The sequence below is a fragment of the Macrobrachium rosenbergii genome, chromosome 1, assembly GCF_040412425.1.
Source record: "Macrobrachium rosenbergii isolate ZJJX-2024 chromosome 1, ASM4041242v1, whole genome shotgun sequence".
In the NCBI taxonomy this organism is placed as follows: Eukaryota; Metazoa; Arthropoda; class Malacostraca; order Decapoda; family Palaemonidae; genus Macrobrachium; species Macrobrachium rosenbergii.
In genome coordinates this window covers 57,794,358-57,817,537 of record NC_089741.1, presented here as the reverse complement: position 1 = coordinate 57,817,537, position 23,180 = coordinate 57,794,358, and the positions used below count along the sequence as shown (strand labels likewise).

Here is a 23,180-nt window from a genome sequence, read left to right as displayed (position 1 = left end):
CAGACCACCATGGAGGTGGAGTCAAGAGGAACTATGCGCCTGTTGCCTGTTGGTGGAGGATGGGTGGTATGTCTTGTACGCATCACCATTCGGGAGCACTCAGTGAATAGTTTTGGCTGCTTCTCACCAATGTATAGGGCCAAAGGTCTGGGAGCATAATAGAGGAAATTTTCAAGCTGCATTTGATTCAATATACCCTCGTATTCTTTGCACTCCAAAGCACTGGCCCAGCGCCGCAAGGCTCAGGTCTTTTTGTAAGACCAGTTGGATCATGTTTGACCCATCTCCTTGGGAAGACCTTGCCATCTTTGCCTCCAGCACTCTGGCGTAATCTCATATGTGAGTGCTACAGCCTTCCTGACCACTTCAAGATTTCCATTGTTGCCATTTTCTCAGAAATTTAAGGTGTCCTGCCCCTTTCCAGTAGTGTTTTGTGAGAATCATGGTCCTCTCAGTTTTAGTCAGACTGTAATCAGAGAAAAGGGTTTCCACATGATCTAGCCATGCTTCTGGCTCTGCTTTGTTCCACTTTGGCATGAGCTGGCAGATATTTGAGATAATGGAAGTCGCAGACACCAGGGCGGGATTTTTGGCTTGGTGTTGGGCCAGTGCCATGGCACTGTCCTGTTTGGCTCGTTGTACTTCAGCTTCCCTTTCCTTTAAGGATAGCTCCTTCTCCCTCAGGGCTAGTTCATGCTGTCTCCCCTTCTTCTTCTCTTGCCGCTCCTTTTCTTTCTCTTGGTGTTCCTTTTCTTTCTCTTGGCGATCCTTTTCCCCCCTTTCTATTCTCTCTTGGTGCTCCCTTTCTGTATGCTTCTCCTTCTCTTCTTGTCTCAGCAACTAGCTGCAATTCATGTTCTCTTTCTTCTTCTTTGACTTTTTTAGCAGCAGCTACTTGATCCTGAACCCATTGGATCAGCGGTTCTCCCTTTAATGTCATACTTTTCCCTACATCCATACAGGTTTTGAACTCCTTGGCAGACATGTTTACTAATGTTTAGAGTGGGGTCTGATTCCACAAAATGTGTTCAAAATTGTAGGATGGCAGCACAAAAATTGTGTGGAGAATGAAATGGCACTCTGGGCTGGCAGAGCATATTCTAAATAAGGAAGTGGGCTTTAGAAGGCTCCACTGGAATGGAAGTGTCCCTTAGGTATGGTGACACTTGTGGCTGGAATGGGAATGCCTCCTTGTAATAGTGATGACACGGCACTAAATGTGCACAGTGGTTCCGAAGAACAGAGATATAACACACTACGAGATTTACACACAGATGTGACTGAGTTCTGAAGAACTGCATGATTTGATGGCACATAAGTGCAATTAATAGGTTTGCAAGGCACAAAAATGTGCAGAATGGTTCACGAGGAACGGCGGACTGTTACAAAGAACAGTAAGATTGGTTCACGAAGAATGGTTTGGTTAAGCTTACATGAGGCGACCAATAGTCAAGCCAATCACACATAGGCTGATTGCTTAAAGCAATTAAGTGGCATGTAGTGGACGATGGCACATGCATAAGTTGGTGTATATAAAACACAAGAAATACTTAACAGGCACAGACACAGCTGGGCCATGAAAAAAGGTTTTAGTTCAAGAAGAACAGATAAAATAATGAAATGGACCTTCATGGCTTTATATAAGACATGCTTCCAGAGATTAATATCTGACACATAAATTTGAGTTTGCTGACCCAAAGGACTTGATTATTGTATGGCAACAGTTGTATTTGTATCAAGTAATATATAGCCAAATGTTAACTAATCATGCTTCCCATAGCTTGGGTAAAAGAATGCCACATTAGTTAAGGATACTGAAATTCTCTCTCTACTGCAATGAATGAACGTAGCGTAAGAAAGGACACGTGAAGTTTGCTTTTTTTTTTTAATGAAGAATGACTACACTCTCAAGTAATAATAATAAGTGTGCGTGTTCTTTTCATGTTAAAGTGAAAAGACTTCCATTACAGTGATGGCAATTAACTTATGCAAACATAAAAGCAGTGCGTACTATGAAGGAAATGATAGCGCAGTGGCATGCTTTGACAGATGACAGTTATTCCAAGCTGGCTGCTTTGTTATGACAGTTTAGGGTCACTCGCATGATGCATCTGATGGCTGACTGCTGCTCCAAGATGGCTGTCTTCAACGGTTCTAGGCCAAATCGTACACACGTTTTGGTGCGCAATGGAGCGAGTTCTAGTGGTTACTAACTGCATGTATGAAAATGTACGCATGCACACACAAAGAACAAAACAACAAAATTCTCCTTTAATATGAAACACAGATTTAAGTATACTGGTCTATTCTGTGCGAGTCAGGTCCGAACAGATGTTACTTTGATGATACTTGAAATTACAGATAACCTCTATGACTGATGAAGAATGAACAAGTCTAGCAGCAAAGCAGAGGGCAAAACAGGAGATTTGCCTATCATGATATATTCTATGCTCGTCATTACAAAATCCACAGCCCTACTTGAAGAGAAATTGCACACTTTTCTCTCAAATTACATGTACTAAGCTCACCTGGATAATGGTTCACTACTACCTATCATGGCTAGCTAATTTCATGCAAAGGTGTGTCAGCATGCAAATGGCAAGGAAACACTAACTCGATAACTAACGCGCAACCCTCTGATGCACAACTGGCCTACACTCGAGATATGTCTGCAGGGCATAAATTATGCGGTCACTAACTTAAGATGCATGCGAATTATTTTTACTCTGACCGAGATTCACTTTAGAATTATTTCTGAACAAAATTAATGAGTTCCTAATCACTAGTTTTAAAGGTGGTATGCATTATTCACTGATTTACACTTTCCTTTTTCAGAAGTTCGAAATAAAATTTGCTCTAATAAGTACCACGCGTTTTCCTGGTTCCAAATTGCCTTGGAAGATTAATGTTGCAGGTTTGCATCAATTCTACAAGTCTAGCTAGCAGGAGGCTAATTACTAACCAACTCGAAGATGCTGGCTATGGTTGTCAATGTTATGGATTACAAGGGCTTGACTGCGTCTCTTACTTTACCCTAATAATCTTAGTCTTGTGGAAACCCCTTGAAGCCAACAAACAGAATAATGGAAGAATAATTAAAAGTTGGAAGGTTGCCAAGTGAAGATATGTTTCTTAACACTGTTTTATTCACACACAACATGGTAGATTTAACAGTGGGAATGATGAACAAATCTCACTAAAGTACACAAATGGATAAGGGCTCAACAACAATTCACTGAGTGGAAAAATAATGCATCAGTTGTACATTTAATTGGCCACTTGCAAGGGAGCCATAAGCCTATCGGCAGTGAATTTCTATCCACCTCAGTATGGGCGGATTCTTCAGGCAATTGGGAACGCAGAGGAACGGCTACGTGGGTAACTTGTACTGATAACACTCCATATTTGCTTCCTGATGCTTCTTGCGCACACAATTCTCCGATGACATGATGCAAGTTCTACTGGGCAGTGTATGGTAATGGGCTTGATCAGTCAAACTGAGTCAAGTGTGAGAAAGTGAGTTCTACCAGCCGACAGCTTGATATTCAATCGGGCAGAGATTCCCCGTGGTTAAGAGTAGACTGAGCTGAGGATGAAGGGTGCTGGCTCCTTTTATTTCCTCACATGTTGCTTGGGGCGTCGCTTCAGTCGGCGTCATCGGCGCATACCCGTGGATTAAGGGAAAGGTCCACGGCCAGTAAAATGAGGAAAACTCAGCGTGAGCTTAATTAAATTTGGAGTTTAGACAGAGGGAACAACTACCTACCCCAGGTGCATTCCTTGGGGACACATTAAAAGCCAAACCCTTGAAGAGGGTTATGTCGAATAATTCCTAAAACTCTCCTCTCATTCCAATATTTACATATATTACATATATGGAGAGAGAGAGAGAGAGAGAGAGAGAGAGAGAGAGAGAGAGAGAGAGAGAGAGAGAGAGTATTACGCCACTCACTTTTGTGTGGCCATTTTCCGATAATTTTCTACGGTCCATATAATCCTTTTAAGATATCACTATATAACTTTTAATAGTTCTAGGAAAGGGAAGGGAGAACTGAACCTCTCTATTGTTCATTAAAAGTTTTCGTCAAAGTAACCTGTAGGAGGTTTATCTTTCTGATTTTTCCTTTATACCTTTCTTGGCTTCAGCCTTTCCAAATATTCACTTTCGGACTCGAGGACCTTTGATGTTGCAAGCGCAAGTTTGATACACCAGTCAATTAATGCCTAATCAACTATAGGATATTTTCTTTATTTAACGGTTCCCTTTCCTAAAATGAATTTTGCATCAAACGGATTAGCACGGCCTTTCTTTTAGCTTTACTGTTTCAGTAATATTTTTTATAAGACTAATGTCCACGAACTCACCTTAAGGTTTTAGATTATAACCTTTACAGAAAAGCTGAAACTTAGGTAATATTACAATACTGCAGTTATATGGTTTCCAAGACATAGCTTACTATTCCCAGTACTTCAGCTGCATGTTGATTTAATGTACTGCAGACATGGGGAAAAGCACGTTCTTTATTAATGAAAAAAAATTATCATACCTTCAAGCAGACATAACACACATGTGATTTCATGTGACCTTGTATATTTCGGAAAGAAAAAATTATATAAGGTAAGTATTGCAGTACGTATGTTTTATGAACTAACTCGGTGAATCCTCTGTGTCCGTTATGTTCACTAAAGAATGCATTTAGTCGAGTACAAAAGGATATTTCGTACACAGTGCAATTACTACAGACAGCTGGAATAACTGTTGAATAGGATAATATATCACGAACTCTCGACAGTCAAGCAGGAGACAGAATAATGTTTACATATAACTATATAAGGTCATATATCTGGGAGGTATATACTCAGAAAATTAATATCAGAATAAGCAATGCACCAAAAGCTGTCATGAAACATGTTCAGAGTTGTAAAGACGACTACTACCAGTGGGAGGAGAATTTATATATTTTTATAAGTATATCCCCGACTTCAGCATTCGAAATCCCTCTCAACCTGTTTCTCGGAGGAGCAAGAAAACTAAATTTATCGCGAGGATTACAAATGAGAGTGGACTCGAGACAGTGGGAGGGAAACAAGAGAGGATGGAAATCATGAAGAGGAGAAAAGCAAATTGGAATGGGCGTGTATGAGGGGAGAAAGGGAATTAAGGGAATTGACTGGATGAGCACAAGAAAGCAAGCAGACTTGAAGGGAAGGAGAGGTCTTATTATGTTTGAAGAACCGAATGAAGAGGGGGTGAATGAAAAAGAAGTGAGCAGTTGGGAATATGAAAAGAATGATAATGGTACAGATATGAATATATACACTCATATATCTATATATGCTGTTTTTCTTTTCATTATTTTCCTCCAGCCTGGGATACCTATCGTTTCTGCAATAAGGAAATTCCATAGTTCTTTTTACCAATGGACCCGAGGTGACGTACAAACTGATGTATATCCAAGTCACTCTGCCTGGGAAGTACTGCCGAAAGGGAGTAATAACTGATAAGAGGTTCGTCACCTGGGAGATTCGATCCCCCGACAGCAACAACCTACGACTTCAGTGATGAATGCTCTGCCATTCGGCTTTCATATTAAACGAGATCTGTAGCTTAATATTTGTGAATATCTAAAAATGTAACGGTGATGTAACAACTGATTATATATACAGTATATGTATGTATGTATGTATGTATGTATGTATGTATATATATATATATATATATATATATATATATATATATATATATATATATATATATATACAGTATATATATATATATATATATATATATATATATATATATATATATATATATATATATATATATATATATATATATATATATATATATGTGTGTGTGTGTGTGTGTGTGTAAGTATGTATGTAGATCTATATGCATGCTGCGTCAAGAAATTCCTACGTCATGATAAAGTAGCAGCTTTTCCCAAGAGCATGATTTAAATTTCTCCAAAAATTTATTTGAAAAACTTGGCCGAGAATATAAGAGAAACCGTAAGTAACACGGAAATATCACTTATAATCTTAACAAAACACAAAACAAACAAATAACAATGACTTTCCTCCTCTTGAAAAACTTACCTTCGTGTGCAAATTGATGAACTCACCTCTAAATACTGAACTTTGAAAGTGGCATCTTTTTCTTAATATAAACTAGTAGGTTTAGTAAGTTTAGTCAACCCATTTAACAATGGGTAATATATATCGTGGCCATAGACTAACTCATGAAGTCTTACCACTTGTTTTCAGTAAAAAATCTGTTGTCTGGCGAGATCCCCATTTTTAACAACAATAGCGACGTCATGATTTATTCAAAAAGACACTAATTGACTCTCCAAACGCCTTTTGCATGGAAAATTACGCTTTACTTTGTTTTCCTTCTGACAAAAACAAATGTTTTCATGCAATCATATTGTGATGTAGAAAGAGATTACAGGAACTGATTTAACTAATAAAAGTTATAATCACTTTCCGTTATCTAAAGGAGTTTATGAGATACCTAAAATAAGGTTGATGCAGAGATACAAAGGATATTAAGTTCTAAAAAATGAATTTTAGAATTGTACCAATCTATATAAATAACTTCCCCTAAACGTAAAATAAGCATTGCAAGTTCCTGACGTGACTGTATTGTTCTTGTGATTAATGAGTAAGGAGTCACAAAGGTCAAATGATTGATTTTTTTAATTACAAGCCAACCACACATGATTACCGCAATGCCTGGGTAGTTAAATATTTGTTAGATATACTAGAATATTATTAAGATCAGTCTTATTTGACATCTAAGTTTGTTTGAAGAGTTCTTCAACATCAAAGTTTGTTTCAGACTTTGGAAGAAATTTGATTTCTCTTTACAAGAAAACAAATCCGTTGTCATGTTGTGTTTTAGGGTGCCCGGATCTCTCTTGCTTTATAGGAAGTTTCCGTCAAAAGATAATTAGTACCATTGAAACACCTGCAAATGATTGCTATTTAGCTTCTGAAGTTAGAAGGAAAAACCTAGACCCCACCATAACCTCTACTTAAGGTACGAAATTATTTCCACTACCAAATGTCACAGCCTCTTAAGGAGTGTGTGCTCTCAAGAGTCGTACGTTTTTACAATACTTGTGACATTTCTCATACTTCACTCAATAGGGATAGTCTTTGGAGAAAAAATTCCTTTCCAGCGGGAATCGTTAATTTTCGTTGTTCTTGACTGATCCTCTAAAATAATCTAGCAACGCTACGGCATTAGCTAAATAATTCATATGCACATTTTAACTTTACGATTCAGAAAAGGCTGCAGTACTCTACAGTGGACTTGGCACCAGGTGATACACAAGCGCATGCACACGCACAAGCAAACACACATACATAATATTTATAAACATACACATAATATATATTTTTATGGTTTACGAGGGGATGACTGCGTGTTTTACTTTAAGTTAACAATCTTAGCCTTACAAAACACCTCGTAAGCCCACAAACAGAATAATTGCAAAAATAATTAATTAATGGAAGGTTAGAAGGTCGCCAAGTGAAAGTGTGTTTCTTAACACTGGTTTATTATTTAAACACACAACATGGTAAAGTTAACAAGGAAAAATGTGGACGCTCACTAAAATAACAAATGGAAAAAAAGGACACAACAGCAATTACTGAGTGAATGACAACGCATCAAAGTTACGAATACTGGCCACTTGCAAGTGGTCCCTAAGCCAATCGCCAAAGAAATTCTATCAGCCTTGGTATGGGCTGATTTCTTCAGGCAATCGGGAACACAGAGGCACGGCTACATAGGTGCTGCATTGATAACATTCCTGGAAATGAGAGAATTCCAGATGAGACTACTACCGAATTACAATCTCTCTATAAATGGGTTAATGCAAAGAATGGAGGGAAATCCTTTACTCTACTCACTTCTTAGCGAGGGGCGAGAATTATTTTATGCGCTGTTCAAGGAATTATACACTCTTTGTAGCAAGGTCGCTGTTTAAGTCAGAGACAAGGAATTTACTTGAGCGATGAAATGCGAGAGAGAGAGAGTGATGATAAAAAACGAGTAGGCGAAAAACACTGGCCAAACAATCCCTTTCGGGGCACGTACCGTCTTTGCTTCCTGTTACGGCTTGCAAACACAAGTTTCCGTCGAAGTGATCCAAGTTTTATTGGCGGCATCTGGGAATGGCACAATCAATCCAGTGTGAGAAAGGTGAGTTCCATAGCCCACGGCTCAGGGCTCACTCGGGCAGAGGTTTCCCGTGGCCGAGAGTCGACTGAACTGAACTCAAGATGGATTGTTGTTGTTGTTTTAGATTTAGCTGGCCTTGTGCCAGCACGGGCTCTTACTCCTCGAGCAGCCCGTAAACAAGATGGAGGCCACCCTCACCTTATAAGGCCTCGTACGTTGCTTGGGGGATTGTTTCGGGCGGCATCATCGGCGCATACCTGCAGATTAAGGAAAGAGGTCTACGGCCAGTCAAGTTCGTTGTGTGTCTCTCCAAACAGCACATCGTGGACAGACACACAACGAACTTGACAGGAGATGTGCACTAACGTTGTTTACACATTCATTTGTCCAGAAGAGATAAGTAAATCTCACAGCCAAAATTACTTTGGGCACACTACAACGACCCTTCAGAGACATATGATGGCTAATAGAAATCAAGGAGCCATTCATCGACATTATATAGATATTCACGACAGGAAACCATCTCTACAAGAGCTGATAGAAGACACCCAGGTCGTACACAGAGAGGTAAACTATGGTCGCCTCTTAATAGCCGAAGCCGTAAGCATCACTATCCAGAAACCGACCCTGAATATTCAACAAGAGTCGGATCATATACTCCCCTCCAGCAGGAGAAGGAATGCGCGAGCCAACAGGGATCAGACAGCACACCCCCAACCACCGGGCACATCGCGCCCCTTAGGGGACGCGAGAGCGTCCAGCGAAGGCCAAGTAACATGCTTGCTCAAGTCGCTGAGGCCCCGCCCAACACGAACCTCCAGCCGTTAATCAACGCAGAACATTTGGACGCACACATACACTCAGATTTATCATTATACACATTTAGGTATAAACAGACATTTGTTTATTTGTACCATTTACATATAAAATTTTATTTATTCTTGTACATCATTTTCTGTATTTGCAAACTGACATTTAAGATTTCACTATATTTTAAACATAGATTTAAGGAAACACTAGCACACAGTATTATATTTTCAATGTTTATTTAACCACGTTTCAACTTTCACTTTTGTTGTCATACATGTTCTCTGCACCTGAAACAACGCCTTGAAATGGTTAAGCTGTTAATCCCTTGACCAATCAGTACCCAGACCTCAAGGTCATTCTCCCCACACGATGATATAAATGGGCCGAAAGGCCGGACTGTAAAGGGTTCAAAGAGGTTGCAACCTTGCCTGTTAAATCTTTCCACTTCAAAACAACCCCCACCAAAATCACTTTCATGCATCATAATAAAGTTTTCATCTAACCTACCCATCTCACAGACTCATCATCAACATAGAGTTACGGGCTGCTCTCAGAGCAAGAGCCCGTGCTGGCACAAGGCCAGCTAGATCTGAAACAACAACAACCGGACTGTAAGTCAGTAGTCACTTGATAATGCCATAAAGGCGAAACAGCTGTCGCGACAAAAATCAATATATGGATAAAGGAAGTCTGTGTATTTTTCAATAGAAATTGACGAACGAGAATCGGAAAAAAAAACTCCGTCGGTATGAAGATGCCTGCAAGAAACTTATTGATACCTCTAAGGCAATTACTTTAAACGAAAATAAAATATATATATATACATATATATATATATATATATATATATATATATATATATATATATATATATATATATATATATATATATATATAGTCTCAGAGTCATATTCAGGCCTAAAAATGTAATACAAAAGTTTTTCAAATTCAAAGACACGGTGCCCAAAGACCTACACTCATCTGTAGTCTATAAGTATACATGTAGTTGCTGTAATGCAACTTATATTGGTAAATCAAAGCGCCAGTTTCGGGTCCGTGCCTTTGAACACCTAGGCCGATCAATTAGAACAAACAGGCCACTTAACAAACAAGCATTTAGTGCCATTCGTGAGCACTGCCATCAGCATGACCATCCTCTGAGTATAGATTCTTTTTCTATATTAGCCAGTCGTTCTAGTGATGTGGAGCTAACCACAATTGAAACATTATATACCATCAAAGAAAAGCCATCACTCTGTAATAATGAACGGTCAGTTGAGTTGCTTTGTTTTTAATTCTGTGTCTATCTTCTGTAACTATCTGTGTATTTGCCTTGTATTCCTCTCTTGCCTCTTGCTATAGGTTAAACGGTACTGTTCAATTTTAATTCTTGGTAGTTAGTTCTGATGTTTAATTTTATTTCATTTTAATGAGTGTTTTTTTCTTTCACTGTATTTATTTGTTATTTTAGATGCCTGATGATGGGGTGTGTTAGAACCTCGAAACTAGTCGCAATAAAGAATGTTTCCTCAAGTACTGGTCTACCTATTCCTTATTCGACTCCGCTTTCCACGGAATTCTTCTGTTGCATCTATATATATATATATATATATATATATATATATATATATATATATATATATATATATATATATATATATATATATATATATATATATATATATATATATATATATATATATATATATATATATATACTGTATATATATATATATATATATATATATATATATATATGTGTGTGTGTTACACACGCTTACACACTCATTAAAACAAATATATCCCAACAATTACCAATTTATAATGAGAGAACGCAAATTAAAAGAATTACTTCCATCCCAAGAGTATACGTATCTGCCTTTTCTTTCCAATGACCGCATAGCATTTACATGCTTTGAATAGGAATGATATAAAAAAATTTTACCAACAAAAGTAAAATAAAAAAAATAAACAAACTGAATAATTCAAAGATACACCGACTGAAAATCACACTGAAAGCAGAGAAAATTTCCTGACTATTTCTTGAAGAAAAATGATCACTACCAAGCCAATCTTTTCATGAGAGGAAACGTCTTTCATGCCCTTAATGACTGGGATGGAGGTTGATTTTACCAAATAAGATTAGAGTAAAATCACTAGAATTAATGAAACAAGAAAAACTTGAATTGTCCAGAGAGGATTAATACCTCGATTGAGGCATATTTTGGTCAATATTTGTGTCAATAAAGAGGAAATTTCTTTTATCATAATCTACGTTTATTTTCTCTTCACTTCTAAGACTGACTTTTTTGCAACAAACTGCTGTAAAATTATAAAAAACATTACGTTTACTGTCATTACCTATAAGATAAAATTCATCGCTGTTGTTATTGGCACACGCTGTGACCCACATGAATACTAATGCATTCGCCACGCAATAAGATGATAAAAGTCCAATACCAAATTAAAACTGACATTGCATTGAACCTTTATGAGTCACCAGCAGCACTGCTCGCAAACTTTCCCATAATGAATTATTGGAGTTTGATTAATCTTTGTCACTGCTTTACTAAACCAGTTTCAAAGTAACCCCTCTCATGAAGGTGCGCTTTGATCACAAACAGTATTAGTTCAAAGCATACAGAACATAAATATTAATTATAATGATTAGACTTTATGACACTGAACTTGATTCAAGGTCAAGAAACTGCCTTTGATGATCAGCAAGTTTTGTGTCGTAAATATTGAGGCCTCTAAGAATATTTTCGTACTTTTTAACTATTACGCTGACCACTGCCCAAGTACAAACGGCCATAGGTAAAATCGTATACTCCCCTGTAGACACGAGTAATATTTGAGTCCTGTAAGAAGTCCAAATGCTTCTTCGTTATACCCAACTAACAAGAAAGAAAACTTATGAAAGAAAATGCATAACATTGTAGAAAACACCAATTTCAAAAAGATTAACTTTGCACAGAATTCCGAAATCAGTCTCAGAAAACCAGATTCTAAAAAACTTTTGAAGATAATTTTGAAAAGCTAACTGAATGGCGTCAAAAAATCCCTACACCCCATCTCCAAAAAAAAAATACAAAGTAGAATAAATTACTAGGTTCAGCTGAACACTACCAAAAAAATAAATGTCTGGATCTGTGTGAAAATACTAAGACTGGTTTCATTTCCCAAATTCCATTTGATGGACAAAATTCACCTATGGCGAAACTTGTCATAAAGTAATCCTATATTCTTTTTATGTGGAGCATTATAAAATTTAATGAAGAGTGATTAAGACTGGATCCGAACAGGACATACATAGTAAAATTCCTGTGGGGTACTTTATATACAATGGAATAACCAGTATCAAAATACAAAGTTCTCAGGTTCACATGATAACTAACAGTAGAACAAAGGTTGCAGATTTACTGGATACTACAGAAAAAATTATCTACAGACAAACGGACATGCCAACAAACAAACATGTTGATTCCAGTACTAATAATCTGTTTCTACATAATAAAAACATCCATTGGAGTAAATATTGCAAAGAAGACAGTTTAGCAACCTCAGTTAGGCACTAAATATACCGCTCGAATCAGATCAAAACACAAATACTCTGAGGAATTATAAGAGAAATGTATATATTAAACTTACAGATGGCTGGCGGTTACGGCGCTTGCAGATGGTCTCTGTAATAAAGGAAAAATATCTATCAGATAAATGGTGATTAGAAAATACTGTAGAGTCATCGTGTAATAAACGTGGATAAAATTATCTAGAACATAATTTATAAGACCAATAACAAGATTAGAACTGATCTTATAATTTATCCAGACAAGTCACATAGTCAAACCAATAATTTCATGGGAAACGGAAATTTTCAAAGGAATCAAAATGCTAGGTTTTACACGATGAGGAAAGATTTAGCGTTTCAGCACTTTTTTGATCCAAGGAATAAGAAACATACAATTATTTACTATGATATGTATTGTTTTCGTAAGTGGATATTTGAATATTTTGAAATCTAGAAAGAGTGGACTGTATTTCAGACCGTCATCATTCTCCCCATTTCTCGAGTTCAACTCATCTAGACATTTACCAGTCTGCCCCATTTCTAGAGTCCAAATCCAGTTTACAAAGCTGCGTATCGTGAGAAGACAATCTTGTCGGATAAGCTGAAGGTATATAATGGGAAACAAATGATCCTGAACAATTTATTTTAAAAAGACTGAAAACACCTGAGATTAAGTGCAATACTGGATACAGACCGATGAGTTTTGACGAGAGAGAGAGAGAGAGAGAGAGAGAGAGAGAGAGAGAGAGAGAGAGAGAGAGAGAGAGAGAGAGTTCAAAACTATACCAGAATTTTAGAAAGAAGCTGGGATCAGTAGGGGCAGCCATTGCAACTGTGTCAAAATTTACGCGAGTAGTTCAGAAATGCTTCAACGAACGCCAGTCTTACCAGGCATAGTAGGCATCCTTTTGTATTTAAAAGATAAGAATTCAAGACCAAACAATAAAGGAAAAATTTTTGTATATAATTCCTCTATAACATTCTATATATATATATATATATATATATATATATATATATATATATATATATATATATATATATATACAACACTCCACCAGCATGACTCCTATAATCTTGCTTTCTTTCATGTAATTACTGACTCCTTTCTGCTTCTGAGAGCTTCCTGTAACCTTGGCATCCTGCAACAATTATTTACATTCCAACCATCAGGGAAATATCAGGGTTGGGCTGAGACTTATTGGCAGACCTTCCGTATGGGCGACAGTTATTTATATTCAATGAATAGGCACCCTCTGAAAGTTAAATATACATAAAAACGCTGGTATTTATGTGCTTTCGTAATAATATAGTGCATTAATACTGCACTCTGAAACTTATTTGGTTTAGGGGGTAAAAACAAATTTCTTTGAATACTTATCCATAAATATTAATTAATTTCTCTAACTGTGTTGCGTAGGAAGAGAAAATAAATGTCATTCAACACCGTTCACTGACATTTCTAAAAAATATTTGGTCATGAAAATAACAGTAACAGATGTATATGATGGCTAATGACCATGAATTACTGACTGAGCTTTGCCTACATTTTACTTTTACTGCATTAACACCAATACTATAATTAAAATATGTTATTATCACACTAGTAAGAGGCTTTGGGTTCAAATATCTAGTGATCTGGGAATGATGAGGACACGTTCGGTTAAACCTACTGCATCTGTTGACGTAAGCAGTGAATTATTTGCCAGTAAGGGGTTATAGCCGGGCTGGAGAGCGGCACGGACAACCACTTCACCATCAGATGCCGCATAGAATCAGAAAGTAGTTTTTCATACATACATAATATATATATATATATATATATATATATATATATATATATATATATATATATACACACATATATATATATATGTGTGTGTGAGTGTGTGTGTGTGTGTGTGTGTGTGTGTACCACTATTTTAAATACTCTGTATCTAATTTGGCTCCCTTTCCTCTGATGGGCACACTCTTCTATGTAAGACTAAAATTAAAAGTAATGTATTTTTTCTATTTCTTGAGAAATAAGCAGATTCATACAAGTACTATGAAAATAAACAATGGCAGGGAACAAATTTGGGGAGAGAGGGACGGGGGAGGGGGGGAGGGGGGAGGGGGGGGAGGGGGGGGGAGGGGGGGGGGAGGGGGAGAGAGAAAAAGAGAAACCAAAAAATAATCGTAATGAAACTCATAAAGCTTAGTGAAATTTATGTTACCAATTTATTCCTGAATATTAAATCACAGTGTATATTATGAATCATTTTAACGAGTTGCCTAGCTACATGAAAAATCGAATTATTTCTACTGCAATATTTTTACTTTGCTTTCTCTCTCTCTCTCTCTCTCTCTCTCTCTCTCTCTCTCTCTCTCTCTCGATCACGTGAACATCAATTATGAATAGATTCTGTATGTACGTGCTACTCTGACTGATTCATTTACATGTTTTTATTTACAGAGTGGGAAGGTGATCCAGTCTTCATGCTTCTAGGACAAATTTCAAATATACATGAAGTTATGATTAAATTGTGCTGTCCAATATGAAAATCTAAGTATAATGAAAGCCTCGAAAGAAAACTAGAAATATAATTCTCATAAAACGACAAATTTATCAATATTCCAACGACTGAGAAGAAATAAGTGCTTACACGTATGTTCCCAAATTCCATATTGCTGTGCACTGCTTTGTGCATGAGTGAACACAACCTGAATTGTTATAAGGGTGATTGCTTCTATGAATAATCTGTTGTCTATTAATGTTTGTGCTTTTCTTCAAAAGAGACAAAATACCTAACCTTTATAAAATCAGGTAACTGGATTCATTTTTCCGTTCATGATTTTATAGAGCAATTTGAAATAAAAGCAATTATTTCGAAGAAGGAGACTTAGCATTGACTGTCAAAAACTAAGGGCAAAATCACTATATTTTTCTCCTAGGGCTTCTGATCAACACAAGTGAAAAAAAAGTTTGGTATAGTTAAACACGACATCAATGTAATAAAAATTAATGTTCTTTTAAAACTGCCTCAAATCTTCAAAACTGTATTAGAATTATTTTTCCAAATTTGTTTCGCCCTCATACGTGGTCTGTTCCTTTGCTTACAGCTGCAGTTAAGCAACAATGAAACGGACGAATTGTTAGGACCCCGATTCAGCCAAGGGCCAAAGCAGCTGCTTTATATAGCTAGGTTTTAATCCCCCGGTGAACATTATGGATCAATGAACGGTGAGAGAGAGAGAGAGAGAGAGAGAGAGAGAGAGAGAGAGAGAGAGAGAGAGAGAGAGAGAGAGATAAACACAGTTGCGAGAAAATGAACTCGTGTGTGCTGTTGCAGTTCGCTGGCGGAAGGACCACCCAATCTAAACAGACGTGGTGGAAGAGGGTATAAAGGTTTTCGTGGCTCGCTGCAACTTGTTGCTAGGCAGACTACAAAAAATTATATATATATATATATATATATATATATATATATATATATATATATATATATATATATATATATATATATGTATTTATCATATACACACACACACACACACACGCACACACACACACACACACACACACACATATATATATATATATATATATATATATATATATATATATATATATATATATATATATATATATATATATATATATATAAAATATTATGTGCTTATAAAATCCGACGCATCAGTAAATATGTTTTGTTGGGCTATACCTTTATAACCTTTCAAGTGAATTAGTGATTTTTACAAACTATTCTGAGAGAGAATTCTTACAGCTTATCTTATAAATTTCATTGCACAGCAACATAATATTCAATCATTCTTGAGATATGATCAGAAATATGATTTCTGGAAGGTATCATATGCAGCAAAATGTGACAAAGCGAACGTAACAATCTGAGTATTTTAATAGTTTATACGGATGTGAATTAAAGTCAGAATTATTCGTGGAACGATGAAATTTTCAAATTCCATTATGTCGGTTGTAAAGCATCGCCATCAAAGGCAAATATCAATTATTGAAACGTCGTACTGAGCGCACTGAATACCGCTAATGATCGTGCATTTCAATGACTTGCTATTTCTATCGAATTTGCATCATATTTTACTTCTTGCCTTCGTGAGCTCATTCTTCGGGAATTAATGTTTGGGATACTGATTTACATTACTGCAAGATATCACGAAATCACTGTGGCCAACATTTCGCTTTTCGTAAGAAAAGAGCCAATCAACGCAAGTACATAGTTATCGGTATACCATTCAGATGCATAATTATATGTTGCTAATGACAGCGTAAGGTGATATGTTCTGTGTATGAAGCATTTTTTTTTTTTGTCTCTGGTAAACTTCAAAAGAACAATAATTTGTATCGGTTCTTGTAATATTGTTCTGTGATTTGTTTGTTAATCCTATTTAAGATAAACATTTTGGTTAACAATTATATGCACCTAATCATTAAAACCACTTAATAAATATACTTAAAAGCCTCTCCTTGACTACTTTGATCAACTGAATTAAAATAAAAAATGGTATCTGAAGAACCAAACTGGGATATTTTCTTACTGCTCAGTAAGTTCGCCGGCTGTCTACGTCAATCTACGGTCAATGTTTCCCATTTTTCACTTACTGCAACACCTGTTTCTCGTTAGCTCAGTTGCCCAGTTTTCCACGCAGTGTAAATTGGATGTTAAGAGTCACTTGGTTTTGTTTTTATGTTCCACTTTCTTTTTTAATATCAATGCTACGTACTGATGTCCCTTATTTCTAAAGGCTCTGAGGGTTGCACTACTAATGTTCCGTTTCTCAAAACTTACCACCTTTGTATTCAATATTCTCACGTCTCTCGTTCAAACAAAAATGATACATTATCGAAAGGAAGGAAGCTCATTGGGCCAAGACAAAAGATGTTTTGTTGCCTTTCTAACATATCTGGACGGGAAAAAACCTTTCTATCAGGTAAGAAAACCAATAGAGAAAAAAACTGGCCAGACTGTCTGGGAGACTCAGTCTGCTGGCAGACAAATTCTGTAAACAAACAATAGTCTGTTGTCCATACGGACGTGTCTGGCCAATGAGAGTTTGGGTGGGGGTGAGCACAGTATGTCAATGGCAGCATGGCTCATAGCCAGCAGAACAGAAAGCGAATGGCAGTATGAATAATAGTAACGATAACAAACTGTATCATTGTGCCGTGAAAATGGCAAGCAGACAGTGTCGTCGGACTGATGAATCGGACTGTACCTCGTTTACGTTGTTAATTAGGTAGAACTGAAGTCCATCCATAAACCAACCTTACATCCTACACGTTTAATTTTACTTGCTCTAAGTTTATATTATTATTATTATTATTATTATTATTATTATTATTACTAGTCGCAATAGCAGAGCAAAATGCTATAAATCCAGGTCGCCTAAATTATAATAACAGAAAAATTACCAGATAGGAAAATGTGAGAAAATTAAAACAAAATAAATGTATATTAAAAAAGATAATGCTTGAAGATTAATGACAATATATACATTATAATTTCATATAACGAATAACCATGTATTATGTAGAATAGCTAACATTTAAAACAGAATTATAAGAATATACATTCCCATGTATATCAAGTTATGTTTGATCCCAATGATCAATATAATCAATCCTTATGTTCGCGATCTCTGTATATTCAAGTAAATACTGCCATAAATTATATATAATTACTTTAACAATATAAAAATTATTTTCAATGCTTTTCATATACAATACCCATTTCTTTCCTATTATAAAACTAATGCATTGGCTCATTGCATCAATTTTTGTCATATTCGTATGCCTGGCAGTAGTGTACGTTACTCACCCCAGACAAAGTCTGGTGTCTGTTCAAAGAGCTCTATATTTGCTTCGGCCAAGTGTACGGCGGACAGAAGCGGCGAGTCTGGCAACGGACAAATTTCTCGCTTTTGTCTGCGGACGAAGTCTGGTCCTGTAGACGAGGCCTAGGAATATGAGACATTGTTTAAACACGAAAAAAATTTTCAGGGTCAAGTCAACTCTTGGATTTCTCGATAAAAAGAACTTTCAATAAATTTATCCATTAATCTAGCACTGCTCAATTCCCACGACCTCGAAGAAGTTTTCTCGCAAAGAGGACACTTCTTTTTTTTTTATTATCCATTGAGGAATTGCAAAATTTTATGTTCTGTACTTACTGTACACTTAGAAACATTTTCCACATATGATTATGCCTTTAGATTTTAATGTTCAAGCCTTTTTAGATCCTCTCTCTCTCGCCCCCTCTCTCTCTCTCTCTCTCTCACCAAGATGATTTTTACATACGGAGCTTCTGCGTTCCATATCTGTCTCTTTAATTACAACTGACAATTTCATGAGAAAAATATATCGTAATTCTCAAGCAGGCTTGATGAACTCCCAGCAAAGCATGAACAGCCTAAAGTATATAGCCGGCCTAAGGCTGCCGGTTGGAAGTCTTAAACATACTGTCACTGAAAGCTCTCTGACATGACAGTGACGTCAGCATTGTAAATCACCATTGGCTGGATATATAAATGTTAATTTTATTTAGTAATCAAATTATAGAAACACTGAATTAATTACAAACGAGTTCAATCCCGCAGGAGAGCTAAAGATCTGTTTATTTTCATTTCCAGTTTAAATTTGCACATCACGTGAAAAGAACAACAGCAGGTAGGCGCAGGCGCACTCACTTTCGGCCGATATAAATCTGTGTATTAAAACTTAATGCACCACTCAGATGTGTAGTAAGCCCTACCTGACAGTCAAATAATATTTCACTGGACGTCAGTTACAACGAACATTCACACGTTACATAGCGATATAGAGTGTCTATCACCCTTTTCACTGACATAATGCCATATTTTGCATTACGTCATCCGTATAATTATCAGATTTTCCTCACTATAAATATCTTTAAGGGTCATCGTTGTCATTATTGTATGTATAGTAGTAGTAGTACTTACCTTGAACACCGCTGTGTTCCTAACAATTACAGATTTAGGTGCACCGACACATACTTTTCAAGCGAACGACTACACGTTTATTCCTTTAACAGCTTAAAATAGCATAAAAAGGAATAAAAACGGCACATATGCAAGAAACGTTGTTACACCTGCCATGGCAATCATCATGCGTGGTGTAGCTGCACACCACATGTTTCATCATGCAAACCTGTCTCTTCCTTAAGGGATATCTTGCATCATTCGTTTTCATAAAAAGCCACCTCCACCCTCACTTCAGAGGAAGATGAAAACCATTCTTATGCTTCCTTTTCCTTTGTTTCCGTTATATTTACAACAAAGTCGGAATACATAATTTACGGTCAAAACTACCATATACGCTTCTATAATTTTACGCTTACATCCCACTGTTCCAAGAAGTGTAAAGGTCCTTGCTACAGAAGTTGATGGAAAAAATTTTTTCATGTGAAACTTTCAGTTGTTTATATGGCTTACTGAGTGAATTTGTAAGTGCCATATTTTCCTTGATAAAACCGAGGAACTTCAGCCGAAATAAATTTAATGAAATATAAGAACTTCGGTCGAAATAAATTTAATGAAATATAACCAAACACTCGACAAAGCAAGTGATTGTCATTTGCATGCAAAGTCATCCGGTTAAAACCATTCCACGAATTTTAAAATTCTACCTCCAAACTTTTGTACATTCGACAGGGAATTTCGATGAGCCAAAAGTACAGAGAACAATAGGAAAATCAATGTAAAAATTATATTAGCAAGGCTGAAAAATAAAATTATGTTAGAGTTTAATTTTTTCTCACCGTAGAAGTTTCAATGTTAAATACTTACCCCCGAACGTGAAAAAATAAACACTGGAAAAAATTAAGTAAATGGATAATTTTGAATTATCACTGATGACGCAATTAGATTTGCTTTTAGTTATTCTGTCTGTCAAATGCTGGTAAAACGGTGCAATCCTAATGGCCGTAAGCGAAGTGATGATTCTAAAAGCAACATGCTTCAGGGAGCAACAATGTCCTGAACGAGACTACTCCAAAATCAAGCTCTTAACAGTAGGCCACCATGTTGGTCAGTCTGCAAACTACCAAGAATTTTACTTGCCATACGTTCAGCCTTAAGGGGACCAGACAGTTACGTTGTAGAAAAGTGCAACCCCGTCCTCCTCTATCTTTCCAGTGGACAGATACCGGCTTTCCCTATTCTATTCTTTCCTTATTCTATTTCACATGTTCATTTTCCTCTTTCATCCCACTGCAATGTGAAGGTTGGTGAAGGATCAGCTTCTGCAGCAGCTGAAGGCCTCAGGCAAACTTACACATATGGAAGAGTAAGTATGACTGTCATGAGAGATTATTAGAAAAGTAATAGGTCTCCCGAGTCAGCATTTTGAACGACTGAGCAGCCCTTCGGTGTAGTTTAACCTAGCCATTTTTTCCTCTATCTTGGAAAAATAGCAAACACAATCTGGAGGCATTGTCTCTCTCACCAAGTGGTCCACACCACCTATTGGATCCTTCTCTACCCTGGGATACAAAGTATTAGTATTCCACTTCACTAACTGATCCTAGGGTAGACCTTCCAGGCAGTACTTCTTGTTACCACAACTTGAGTGGTCCACATCTCTCTAATGGGGTCTCCTCTGCCTTAGGACACGATGCATTCGCGTCAGAGAGAGAGAGAGAGAGAGAGAGAGAGAGAGAGAGAGAGAGAGAGAGCACATCGAAATACTTCAAAAATCTGTCATTGTGCAGGTAGGAGTTGTCTTTATTTTTTTTTTTTCAAATATAGTTCTGCAGAGGAAAGTGAAAATCGCTCTTAACTAAGCCTTCCTTGTTTATATAATGTTAAATGTTTCGAAGATTATTTATCATCATGCTTTGTATCTAAAGTTCACATTCTCCTTCTACATAATAATATAGATACGAAGTAAAAGCAGCCCTAAGGTGTATGTACCCAAACACCAGACACATACAAACCGCAAAGTAATTATATTTATAACTTGAAAATAACGAAAATCTTAGTCTCGGAACTTTTGTCTTGATACCATATCATAAGCGCAACTCGGTGGAAATGATAAATGACCTTTGGAGCCTTAATGTTTCATATTTTTTCACGGAGAAACTCCTCTAATGTACCGCAATTTATGCTTCCTCATTCGTTAACAGAGTGTATATATTATCATCAATGCACAACAAAAGACACAAAACACAAACAAAATCATTATACACACACACACACACATATATCTATATATATCTATATATATATATATATATATATATATATATATATATATATATATATATATATATATATATATATATATATGAAGCCAATGTTGATATTTTCATTACAAGAACTGAACGACAATAATCGGCTGCATTTTGCAAGATGCTGAAATGTTAGCAAGTGCGAAATTTAATTTTCTCTTAATTAACGCGTTTCATTTTAACGTAGGGTGGTTACAGAACATAAAAACAAACCAATGGTCACTGCAACATCCGAACTTCAGTTGCTGAATGTGGAAGAACCACGCACAGAAAACCTCCATAACACTGGAAAACTTACAAAGAAGCATAAGCATATAACAGCAAACTGATATTCCAACACAGTAAGCTTCTACATCATACACAATCAACACCCTCCACAACACTTCCCTGCTGATTCTGTTGTAAGCTTGTTTCTTGAGCTACGTTTGCCACGTACAGCTTTTTTTCTTCTTACTTTCAAACATTTCACATGGCTGTTGTATAATAAACTCTTGGTCCACACATCCATCCTTTTTAAAACCCCTTTATTCTTCAATCAAAACCCTATCATACACATTTCCTGAAATACTGATCGATGCTTTCAGTCTCCTCTGTCACCATACCGTAAGTCTAAATGAATGAGCGAAGTTTCCAACAAAAGAATACTATTTCAAATTACTATTTGGTTGAGATTATGTATACGGCTATACTGCATCCAGAAGGTTTCACTTACCTTTCCTTGGTCTTTGAGTAGCCTTTATGTTTTATTATTATTATTATTATTATTATTATTATTACCAACACAGAACAAAAATTAATACAAAACAAATAACTTCAAACTAAGAAAGCTTCCATAAAAATAAAATATTTTTCAACAAAAAATAGAATATACAATTTAAATAAAGTACAGAAAAATACGCAAAACAATTAAAAATGTGTAACTATAAAAACACTCTACATTTAATCAGACATCAGTTGAAAGACGTCGGAAAAATCAAGCCAACGGTGAATGGCAATTCAAAGCAGCAACAGCCCTTCTTTAAACTTATGAGGGTCAACGCTCCCTTAAAAGTTTCCGCTTTCACAGCACTGCGGCATATCAACAAAATACTACTGACGTTACTGCTCGGCAAAATTAATATGTACAATCTACAAAGGCACGTGCGCTTTACACGATAGTGATAACTCTGAACTGAAATGGAGTTTACGGAAGTAGGCTGAAACTAACATCTTATGATCAATGTTTAAAATACAATTCCAATTTTGAGGTACAAGGAAGCGACACCTTCATATATCAAACTCTTTTAGCAGTTTCTGCAGTCTTTTAATAAACCAAGTAAGTACCGCATAATCCACAAATATC

The 23,180-nt window shown here is 36.4% G+C and overlaps 1 long non-coding RNA gene across 1 annotated transcript in view; it reads right to left on the bottom strand.

Moving 5' to 3' along the window:
- Nucleotides 1-23,180, bottom strand: part of LOC136838698 (uncharacterized) — a 1,076,993-nt gene that overhangs the window by 2,861 nt on the left and 1,050,952 nt on the right. Inside the window, exon 4 of the long non-coding RNA XR_010853088.1 lies at nt 12,656-12,690. This is a non-coding gene — a long non-coding RNA (uncharacterized lncRNA). The remainder of the gene's footprint in view (nt 1-12,655; nt 12,691-23,180) is intronic.